Below are 12,082 nucleotides of genomic sequence, written 5' to 3' on the forward strand. Positions count from 1 at the left end.
GGAAAAATAAAGGACAAATGTTAAGAGCTTCTGGAGAAGATCAGGGGAGAGTTCGGTGGTCAAGCAAAGATACACAGCTTTTCCGGTAAGCTGCCTGAGGTGACCCCTAAAAATGGTGCACTATTCACTTGACCCAGAAAACCCCACAAAATCATGCAAATCAAGAGGTTCAAATCTTCGTGTTCACTTTAAGAACACTCCTGAAACTGCCCAGGCCATAAAGGGTATGCATATCTGAAAAGCCACCAAGTATCTGAAGGATGTCACTTTAAAGAGGCAACGTGTGCCATTCCGTCGTTACAATGGTGGAGCTGGTAGGTGTGCACACGCCAAACAGCGGGGCTGGACGCAGGGTCGGTGGCCCAAAAAGAGTGCTGAATTTTTACTACACATGCTCAAAAATGCAGAGAGTAACGCTGAACTTAAGGGCTTAGATGTAGATTCTCTGGTCATTGAGCACATCCAAGTGAACAAAGCCCCCAAGATGCGGTGCAGGACTTACAGAGCTCACAGTCGGATCAACCCCTACATGAGCTCTCCCTGCCACACTGAGATGATCCTTACTGAAAAAGAACAGATTGTTCCTAAACCAGAAGAGGAGGTTGCACAGAAGAAAAAGATATCCCAGAAGAAACTGAAGAAACAAAAACTTATGGCCCGGGAATAAATGCCGCAAAAAATAAATGCAAATAAAAGTAAAAGTGTTGTTTGTCTTAAAAAAAAAAAGAAAAGAAAGAAAAGATACACAAATGTTTTATTTAAGCTGTGTTTGGTAGATATTACTAATGTCTACCAGCATTCTCCTTCCTGGATATGTGAACAAATTAACACATCCAGAAAGAAGTACTTAAAAGCTTTTGCCTAATTTCTTATGCATTCTTTCTTTGTAGTCCTCCTACTGCAAAATCATGTGTTTAGGTAGAAGTACTATAAGAATGCAAGCAACTAAAAGACAAAGACATCACATGAAGGACACGACAGCCCATGACAGTGACCTCTATCAACAGCAGGCTTGCATGACTCAGAAATAAAGACTTGTTATGCTAAGCCGCTTAGATTTGGTCTTTCCTTTTTTTAATGAATCATAATCTAGCTGATCCAGACTAATACAAAGCTATCTAAGATGAACAGTGATTAGGTAAATGAAAGTGGTGGGAAAGGGGAGAGAACCTGGTGCTCCAAGCGGGAAAATCAACTGGGACAAAGCCCTGACATTAGAGATGACAGGTGCTTTTAAGAAAGTGAGCAAAATTAACTTTATGGTTTAAATTGCTGCAAAAGATCCTAAGTAATTAGTTTTTAGGGAGTTTTTTTTCAAACTGGTCTTTTAGTCCTAAAATTCTGATAGCTCCTAAGGACATATGAGGTACATATCTAATCAACAGTGATACAACCAAGGGGAGACTTTCTCCATAATACCTTCAGAGTATTCATTAAAAAAATGCCCAACACAATCACTAAAATCTCATTAAATATAAAATATACTGTCTTACTTTAAATGTCTTACTTTACCTTTGATTTAAATAAACCAAAATTAAATAATGCATCTTTCAAAAAATTTTTGTTTCTTTTTTTATATGTAGATTAAAACAAAGCTGAGCTCTTTTTATGTGGTTATTTCCTATCATCTCCCTGAAATGCATAATCCAGAAAAAAAGAAAGGGAAGTAGTAGTTATTTTACCTCACATGACAGCTTATTTCAGGAGAACTCTAATGTACTATTAGGAAAGCTAGAGAATTCCCTGGTGGTCCAGTGGTTGGGCCTCCATGCTTTCACTGCCAAGGGCCTGGGTATCCCAGCACAGTCAAAAACAAACAAACAAAAAGAAAAAGAAAACTAAACAACATTTATCCTCTGTATAATAACTGCTTTAAATTAAAAGTACCTTAGTTACTTTATTTCACTTAATCTTATCTTAAAACAATTCTACTCTACTCAATTTCTGATCAATATATTATTCATTTTTTTACCAAATTTTTAACTTGGTTACACTTCAATTTGAGCAATTGAGAATTAAAACTTCACTCATGGAAAACAATTTTGTGCCGCCAATTAATGTAGTAAAAGATTTGGGAACAGAAATACAGTAAGTAATCAAAAAAACCCACAAAGGTTTACATGAAGACACTTGTAATGGTTCTATAAAATAATACTTCTGGAAACGCACAGGAAAAAAAATCTCATAATTGTTGATTGGCTAATAAAATTAATGATTTGTCTAGATAATTTTATTTTTAATAAATCCCAGTAAACTAGTTTGAAATTAAAACACAAAGCTTATTATAGTAAAACTGGATGATGTTTTGTCTATACAAGTTTCCTTTTCTCATCCAGAATAGATGTGGCAACTCTATCTACTAGAAATTGAACTTTTATCTTTGAAATGTAATTTTATGCTTTCATTTCTTTAGAGAAACTACAGAAATTGGGTATATATCTTTTAATCTAGAAGTTTTATTTTTCTGAAAAACCATATGAATTATGTGAAAAATGAAAAACTAGCATATCAAATATTACAGTTTTGCTGCTTTTATTTAAGCTTTCTTTCAAAATTTGAAATTTTTTTTGCTAGAAACTAAATTTCTTTGATGTAAAATATGGTATAGCAATGCATGGCACATCATACATACATTAATTAGTAATTATGAAAACTTTGACCATAACAACATATTTCCCATGAAAACAATCATAAAACAGCTTTGTATAAGATTTCAAGACATTGCTCTGCAGTGGTACTGTCATAATGTCATTTCTCATTGCACAGTATGTACACTGAGAATATCTGGGAGGTTGTGTTTTACCCTTAGTCTATATAATCACTTGGTTGTTTGCATTTTTTAATTCTTATTTCGACTGTTCACTAGCAGATATACTTTCTCTCAAAGGAGTTGTAAACAAAATGCCAAATGAATCTGGATACCAGATAAATAAGATGCCTCTGATCTTTTTAGTACATCCAGTGAGATTTGAGAATTGAAGAAACATAACCAGTATTTCAATTGTACTGTCTTCCCTGAGTTCCTTTTCCTTCCTGTTCTTTTTTAAAATTTTGTATTTATTTACTTAGGGCTGTTCAGGGTCTTCTTTGTTGCATGGACTTCTCTCTCGTTGCTGCAAGAAGGAGCTGCTGCTGCTGCTGCTAAGTCGCTTCAGTCGTGTCCAACTCTGTGAGACCCCATAGACGGCAGCCCACCAGGCTCCCCCGTCCATGGGATTTTCCAAGCAAGCGTACTGGAGTGGGATGCCATTGCCTTCTCCAGCAAGAAGGAGCTACTCTCTATTAATAGCAGTAGTATGAGGGCTTCTCATTGTGGTAACATCTCTTATTGTGGAGCACAGACTCTCAGGCATGTGGACTTCAGAAGTTGTGGCACCTGGGCTCAGTAGTTGTGGCTCCCAGGCTCTAGAATATAGGCTCAGCAGCTGTAGCACACGAGCTTTGTAGCCCTGTAGCATGTGGGATCTTCTGGACAAGTGATCAAACCCATGTCGCCTACACTGGCAGGTGCGTTTTTTACTACTGAGCCTACTACTACTACTAAAGCATTTTTTACTATTGAGCCTACTACTTTACTACTAAAGAAGTCCCCCTCTTATTCTTATTTGGTTATATAACACCTATAACATTAAACATACATGTACTAGCAGTTTATTAATTGCTACTCCATCCTTTGTACATATTATTTCTGGTGCTTATGAGCTCATGTATTAATTTTGTGTATGAAACAATATAGAAACATTAAAAAATGCTTAATGTTAGAGAAAAAATTCTTTGCAAAACAGCAGTTATCCAATTAACTCTGAAAATTCAGAAAAAGTGTGAAAAATATTGATACCTATTTAGAATTTGGTAGGATGAAAAAAATCTTTCTTCCATTTATAATAATATATTATAGAAAATAGTAACTTCAAAAATTCTCATTATTTTAGTATTCTAAACATGGTACTCATCATTAATAGTTTATTAATAACGTTGGACTTAAAAGACAGAATAACTTTGGAATCCTCATAGGCTCCTTGACTTTTGAGGCAATTTATGTCTTTCAGTCATTGTTTTCAGATAGATATCTGCCGGGAGCCGGTGAGGCATTCTGCTCGTGACAAAGGTCATGAGGAAGGAGGCTCGGCATACGCAAAGGCGGGATCGAGCCTCAGGAGTCCGCCCGGATATTCTCGAGCATTTTCCCCCCAAAAAACCAGAGTCTGCCTACTTTATTGCTTTGTGCTCTCACCTCTGACTTTACTGGGGGCTGTCCCCTACCACCATCTCGCTCTCTCTGTCAAAGAGTTAACTTACAGCTCCAATTAATAAAGTTCCTGGGCAATTAGGAGTGTTTAAATCCAAACCCCTCAGATGGCTCTCTAACTCGCCTGACAAGTTTACCCGGACTCCTACAGCTATGCATACAATTGTTTACAGTCTCCCAGCCTCAAGAGGCACGGGAAGCTTAAGATATTCAAATAGCTTAGAGCCTCTCAGAGAGTTAGAAACTGTCAGAATAAACTAGTAAAGGATTTCATTGATGAGCCAATGCTTGTTGCCAAGTTTTCACATCCCCTGAATTGTATCCTTGAATGTGTATTAATTAATATAGTTGGTATGTAGAAAAAATAAGTAGTGGCCTTGGTGTTAGTAACTTTAGACCCTTAAGGTAATAAATTCTTTCCTTTGTTGTAAACCCATTACACATCCGCCCTATAGGAATGCAATTTTATCTTCGGAAGATGGCGCCAAACCTTAAAATAATTACTCGTAGAGAAAATAAGTCTTTGTTGATAAGTCCTTGTCAAGAGTCATAAAATATTAGTAGGCCTTCTGGCCAGAAGATGATGTAAATCACCTAAACCATTTGTATACGATAAATTTGCAGGAAAGAAACCCTGGTTTTTGATAAGAATCAAAGACTGCTGACTTTGCATCCCCTATTATCCTCTATGTGTAACTTAGGGTATAAAAGCCCCTGTTAAAAATAAAGCTACGGGCCTTGCTCACCAATGCTTGGTCTCCCCATGTCATTCTTTCCTTTAACTTCCGGCTGAAGTCTCCATCTGGAGCGTGGATATCCTCTGCGACCACTTATTTGCCTGGGCTTCTAAGACCCACTCGAGAAGGTATCTAAGGTGGGGCACCTTCCGCTATTCGAGAGGGCGCCTGTGGCCTCCATGGTCAGAGCTAACCTGGTGTCACGGGTTATATTGATTTTCCGCGTAAACCAAGCTACTCAGCCTCTTTTCTCCACTGAATTTTCCTACTGAGCTATCCTCATTCTATTACTCTTTATATCTCTAATTACCATTTGAATAGGTCGCCGACGCCGTCTCCCCTTCGAATACCCTGGATCAGCCGGGGCTGGTCCTCGGCAGATATCCTTCTCATATATTCTGCTGTAGAGAATACAGAGCTTATCTTGTATCACAAACCAAAATTCAATATCAATTCTAGCTGATTGCACTAAAAGAAAAACATAGGCAAGTCATCAAAACTGTTCCAGATGCACCTTACAGAAATAGGAATTTCTAAAATTCCTTAAGAGAAAGTCAAATACAAAGGTTCAGATAAGCATTATGATTGGTTCCATTGTGAATCAAAAGAAGTTCAAAATTATACAAATATTTTGATAATTTTTACTCATATCTACTATTGCAACTCAAGTCACAGGGGTGGTTCATAATTTTTATATGATTTTATATCCTATCAATAACTCAATCAAAGAATGTGGGTTGCAGAAAAGAAATCATACTTTCCCTCAAGAATGAGACAGAGAAAGTATTTTGTATTCTGGAGCTTAATTAGATGAAGTTTCTTTACCAATACAACAAAATGACTAAAATGCGGTCTGAGATGGCATTTTGTTTCTGTTCTGGAGAGGGGCATACTTTTTATTTTTCATAATTTTATTTCTTTATTGGAGCATAATTGCTTAACAATATTATGTTAGTTTCTGCTATACAATTAAGTGAATCAGCTGTATGTATACATATATCCGCTCCCTCATGAACCTCCCTCCCTCTCCCCCCTATCCTACCTGTCCAGGTCAAGAGATGGAGTTTTGAATCTCCAACATACGTTAGCAGTGTAACCCAAGGAAGATTACATGAAATCTCAGTCTTCCTATATACATTTAAAAAGGAAATAGTAACATTCATAGCATGCAATGATTTTGTGGAATAAGTTGTAATAAAATTCTTAGAATGCTTCATATTAGCACCATTAGCCAAAAAAAAAAAAAAAAAACTTTCATTAACTTCACAATGTGCCAACTGCTCATTTTGGACTTGGAGTTTAGAGTATCAACTGTAGAATGATATCTCTTCTATCAAAATATTGCCCATCCACTGAGGCTGATTTAAGTCCCACCTGCTCCATGAATCTTTTTCCAACCTTTCCAGTCTCCATAAATCTGTCTCTACTTTTCATCTCAGCAGCACATCTCGTGTATGCTGTTATATCTCAAGGTGCACTGGGAAATGTTGTGGAGGATACTGAATGGCATGCTGATGAGATTATCCTTAGTTCAGAGGCAAGGCTTAGCCAATTAAAAACTCTCAAACACGGGTAAATGTCTAGAAATACATTTCCAAAGGGCATTAATAGTTTATATTTTAGCATGTTTTGCCAAATTTCCCTCCCAAAAAGTTGTAACAATTTCTACTGCCCTCAATAATGCAGTTTTTAATATGACTGTTTTTAAATCTTTCATTATAGAAAATAAGCTTTCCCATCCTGCAAGGGGATGCTCTGTTGGATTAATTAGATTCTAAATCAAAGAGTATTTTCTAAAGTGGGTTCCTATAGGAGATACTCAGGACATGCTCAAAATAAGCTTGGAAAATTGCTTGTCCAAATACTTTTTACTGGCTCCTTTATTGCAGGGCTTCTCTATTGCACGGCTTCTCAAACTCTTTAATATGCTGAAGTATATACTGTAAATCTCTAAAAGAGATATATATGGGGCCACATTTCCCAAACACATTTGGACATAGAATATTTTCCTCATAGCATTTCAAGGAAATAACATTTCATAGAATACTTTGGGAAATGCTGTTCATTACTTACTCATATATCAGCCAATATTGCTATCTGTTCTTTGCAGAGAATTTATTGCCTTTCCAATGTGATGGGAAGCTACTTATTTTGCCTTACAATCTTTGTGCTCTGCATAACTACCGTAACATATACTGCAAAAAGAGTGTGAAATATATCTTTGCTGATTAGCTGACAATATATTTAACAACAAAAAGATTATATACACTAAAAGTTCAAACAGAGTACATGGGAAAGTAATGCTCCTAAATAGTAAGTAGGACTCAAAGCCATTTCCATCTTTTTAACTAATCAAGATACTTTAGGCTTTCATCACACTCAAAAGTATCATTAAATGCTGGAGTACATAACAGTAACTATTTTCTCTAACAACAATTAAACAGTTGCTATAGTACTTTTTAAAAACTTTATTGCCAACATATTTATCTTAACAAGATGACACACTCCAATAAAAACTTTACCTTGCAATCTTAGTAACTCAAAACACTTGTTGTCTAAAAAACACACATAATGGCTCTTTTTAAGATATTTAAAATTTATCTTTTTATGTGTAAAGAAGATTAGCTTTAGGTTGAAAAGGTTACAATTTAAAATAATCACATAATTATATAGAAGATAACAGACACCAGGAGTCAATTCCTAACTGTGAGAGTCTTACATGTACTATGACTATTGGAATCAATATTCGGAAGCATCACTATGAACAAAGTTAGTGGAGATGATGGAATTTCAGTTGAGCTATTTCAAATCCTAAAAGATGATGATGTTAAAGTGCTGTACTCAATATGCCAGCAAATTTGGAAAACTCAGTAATGGCCACAGTACTAGAAAAGGTCAGTTTTCATTCCAATCCCAAAGAAAGGCAATGCCAAAGAATGTTCAAACTACTGCATAATTCCACACATCTCACATGCTATCAAAATAATGCTCAAAACTCTTCAACAGTACTTGAACCAAGAATGTTCAGATGTTCAAGCTGGATTTAGAAAAGGCAGAGGAACCAGAGATCAAATTGCTAACATCCATTGGATCATCGAAAAAGCAAGAGAGTTCCGGAAAAACATCTATCTCTGCTTTATGGACTACGCCAAAGCCTTTGACTGTGTGGATCACAACAAACTATGGAAAGTTCCTAGAGATGGGAATACCAGACCACCTTACCTGTCTCCTGAGAAATCTGTATATAGATCAAGAAGCAACAGTTAGAACCAGACATGGAACAATGGACTGGTTCCAAATTGGGAAAGGAGTATGTCAAAGTTGTATATTGTCACCCTACTTATTTAACATATGCAGTGTAAACCATGTGAAATGCTGGGCTAGATGAAGCACAAGCTGGAATCAAGACTTCCAGGAGAACTATCAGTAACCTCAGATATGCAGATGATACCACCTTATGGCAGAAAGCAAAGAAGAACAGCCTCTTGATGAAAGTGAAAGTGGAGAGTGAAAAAGTTGGCTTAAAACTCAACATTCAAAAAACTAAGATCATGGCATCTGGTCCCATCACTTCATGGCAAACAGTTGGGAAAACAATGGAAACAGTGACAGACTTTCATTTTGGGGGCTCCAAAATCACTCCAGATGGTGACTGTTCAGTTCAGTCGCTCAGTCGTGTCTAACTCTTTGCAACCCCATGAACTGCAGCACACCAGGCCTCCCTGTCTATCACCAACTCCTGGAGTTCACCCAAGCTCATCTCCATCGAGTCAGTGATGCCATCCAGCCATCTCATCCTCTGTCATCCCCTTTTCCTCCTGCCCACAATACCTCCCAGCATCAGAGTCTTTTCCAATGAGTCAACTCTTCACATGAGGTGGCCAAGGTACTGGAGTTTCAGCTTTAGCATCATTCCTTCCAAAGAACACCCAAGACTGATCTCCTTTAGAATGGACTGGTTGGATCTCCTTGCAGTCCAAGGGACTCTCAAGAGTCTTCTCCAACACCAAGGTTCAAAAGTAGCCATGAAATTAAAAGACGCTTGCTCCTTGGAAGAAAAGTTATGACCAACCTATAAAGCATATTAAAAAGCAGAGATATTACTTTGCCAATAAAGGTCTGTCTAGTCAAAGCTCTGGTTTTCCCAATAGTCATGTATGGGTGTGAGAGTTGGACTATAAAGAAAGCTGAGAACCAAAGAATTGATGCTTTTGAACTGTGGTGTTGGAGAAGACTTTTGAGAGTCCCTTGGACTGCAAGGAGATCCAACCAGTCCATCCTAAAGGAAATCAGTCCTGGGAATATTCATCGGAAGGACTGATGCTGAAGCTGAAACTCCAATTCGGCCACCTGATGCGAAGAATTGACTCCTTGGAAAAGACCCTGATGCTGGGAAAGATTGAAGGTAGGAAGAAAAGGGGACATCAGAGGATGAGACGGTTGGATGGCATCACCAACTTGATGGACATGAGTTTGAGCAAGCTCCAGGAGTTGGTGATGGACAGAGAAGCCTGGCATGCTGCAGTCCAAGGGTTTGTAAAGAGCCAGACATGACTGAGCAACTGAACTGAACACATATCTTTTGGCTTCCCAGGTGGCTCAGTGGGTAAAGATTCCACCTGCCAATGCAGGAGACATAAAGGATGCCAGTTTGATTCCTGTGTCTGGAAGACCATCTGAAGTAGGAAATGGTAACCCACTCCAGCATTCTTGCCTGGAAAATTCCATGGACAGAGAAGTCTTGTAGCCTACAATCCATGAGGTTGCAAAGAGTCAGACATGACTGAGCACATCGTCATTTTTAAGGTATCTTTAGCCTGTTAATAAGATTCTTCATTAAGTAGCCAAATATTGCTTGAGGAACAGAAAGGCACTGGGTAAAATCACAACCAGTAACATGCGATACTTCAGAGGAAGCTAGTAAGTATGACCTGATATCTGCTAGAAGGCAACACATTCTCAGTAATTAAAGTGGAGACTTAAAAGTCAAAATTGTATTTGCCCACTTGACTGTTTCTTGACTAAAATTCATCATGCTGCCCATTTTAAAGTACAATATATTGACAACTGGAAACCTTTTTTAGAATGCTTGGATTTAAAGATGAAGATAAATACCATATTTAATATTTCAATAAATATTAAAAAAGGTTAAAATTTTCTTTGAATTTATAACAGAGTTTATAACAGTAAGATACATAATTTTTAGACTATCTCCTATGAAGATCCCTTTTCATATACTGTAAGTAGTTCCTTTAACATTTAATCTCACTTCTCAGATGTGCAAACTGAGACTTACTCAAGGTAAGCAACTTTCTTAAAGTTTCACAGGTACCAAGTGATAAGTTCAGGTTTCAACTTTCAGTCTATCTCATTTTAAACCTGTTCTCTTTCCCCTGCAGCAGGCTGGCTCTTCATCGTATCTTCATATACTCCAACAAAATCTCCCATATAGTATTATAACATATCCTATAATAGATGCAGATTTGTTAAATAAAAAGCAAAAAATGATAAAAGTAGGTGCCTCATATATTTTCAGTAAGAAAGGACAGGGGATAAAATACATATTCCAGGAAAAAGCAATTGGCCTTTGCTTACATAGTGAGTTAAGAATCTGTCCAATTTGTTCCATAAAAAAGGTTAGCTTGGAACACAAGACTACATAAAATAATTATCAGAGTCAAAACATATCTTGTTCTTCTGCATGTGAATTTATCAAATATAGTAAAAAGATGTTATCACTGAAATATATACATATATATTTTAAGGGTTGAGAAGGCCAACTTGCTTAACATATGAGGAAATTCAGTTTTATATACTTGCCTTTTGCTGGGAAGGCAGCCAAATTTCTAACTGAATCTAAAAAAGTCTATATTTTATTATAGCTATATCCATATAAATGAACAGCATATAAAATATAGACAGCATCCTTTCAGGTTATTTAAACTATAAGGGATCAGTGTACCATTAAGAAAACATTCCCTGTTTCATCTTTTTCAGGAACTAAAGATTTCAAGATGTCTTCAAAAAATATGTCATTTCAGAATTTCAATGTTTCTATGAATCTACCCAGAAAAGCTGAAAAACAAAACACTGAAAAAGCTATGTGACCACTGTCTTATGTGATTCTATACTGTGTATCCTTGTTAGAGACACAATTTATCATCATGATCTTGTTCCCCTGAAAAAGACCTATATTCTGTCACCACTTTCATTCTTTTTTAAGTGGTAGGATTGCTACTACAGCTGACTCAAACATAACTCTAATATGTCTGATTGGGATGTTACACTATTTCAATAAAATACAGCATGTTCTAATTTCAAGTATTAACCATTAAGAGAAAATTGCATTAGAGAATTTATAACCTTAACATTAAATGAGTTCCTTAAAAAAATAATACTCTATGTAAAGACTATATAACAAATGAAGGTATGTTAAGTCTGAATAGAATATAAAACAAAACTAGAATTAGCAAAGCAAGACACATAAAGTCATTGTTTACATTAATCACAGTCAAAATATTATGACAAAGAATTTGAAGCCAGAAGTTTTCCAAGTGTGACAGAATGTTGTCAAAACAAATAATTATTTGAAAACAAGGCTTTTAAAACATAGTGAATATTTATAGTATTTAGTTTTGAGGGGCATGATCACAAATACCACCTGTGTCTCACAAAGGTTTGCTGATTATGGCAAAATGAAAAAAATGGTGGTTTATTGAAAACAGTTATTACTGTGAAGAGAATGTAGTAAAACTGGATGTTTCGAAATATTTTCATTGTGTGAAATGTTTCACAGGATTCTGAACCAGTTAGTTAAGAATATGTAAATCTAAACACAGCTGTTCATTAGAAACATATCTGGAGCATTAGAGAAACAAAGCAATACCCGAGCATTTGTATTTTTAAAAAATTCCAAGATAATTCTGATATGAATCAGAAAAAACAACTGGACTCTACGATGAGCATTTCCTTTTATCTAGTTTGTTTCTGTTTAATATTCAGTGCTCCAATTTCATTTAGTTTATGTTTTCCAATTTCTCCATCAGTTTTAAAAATTCTTTTCAAGACTTTATTAAGTGCAGTAGAAAAGCTTTTA

The 12,082-nt window shown here is 36.2% G+C and overlaps 1 protein-coding gene and 1 pseudogene across 9 annotated transcripts in view; one reads left to right on the top strand and one right to left on the bottom strand.

Moving 5' to 3' along the window:
- The window catches only part of GRIK2 (glutamate ionotropic receptor kainate type subunit 2), a 735,871-nt gene that overhangs the window by 582,414 nt on the left and 141,375 nt on the right, over positions 1-12,082 (bottom strand). The gene's annotated exons all lie outside the window — the stretch shown is intronic.
- On the top strand, positions 60-716 carry LOC113898317 (annotated as a pseudogene).

Source organism: Bos indicus x Bos taurus, chromosome 9, assembly GCF_003369695.1.
Source record: "Bos indicus x Bos taurus breed Angus x Brahman F1 hybrid chromosome 9, Bos_hybrid_MaternalHap_v2.0, whole genome shotgun sequence".
Lineage (NCBI taxonomy): Eukaryota > Metazoa > Chordata > Mammalia > Artiodactyla > Bovidae > Bos > Bos indicus x Bos taurus.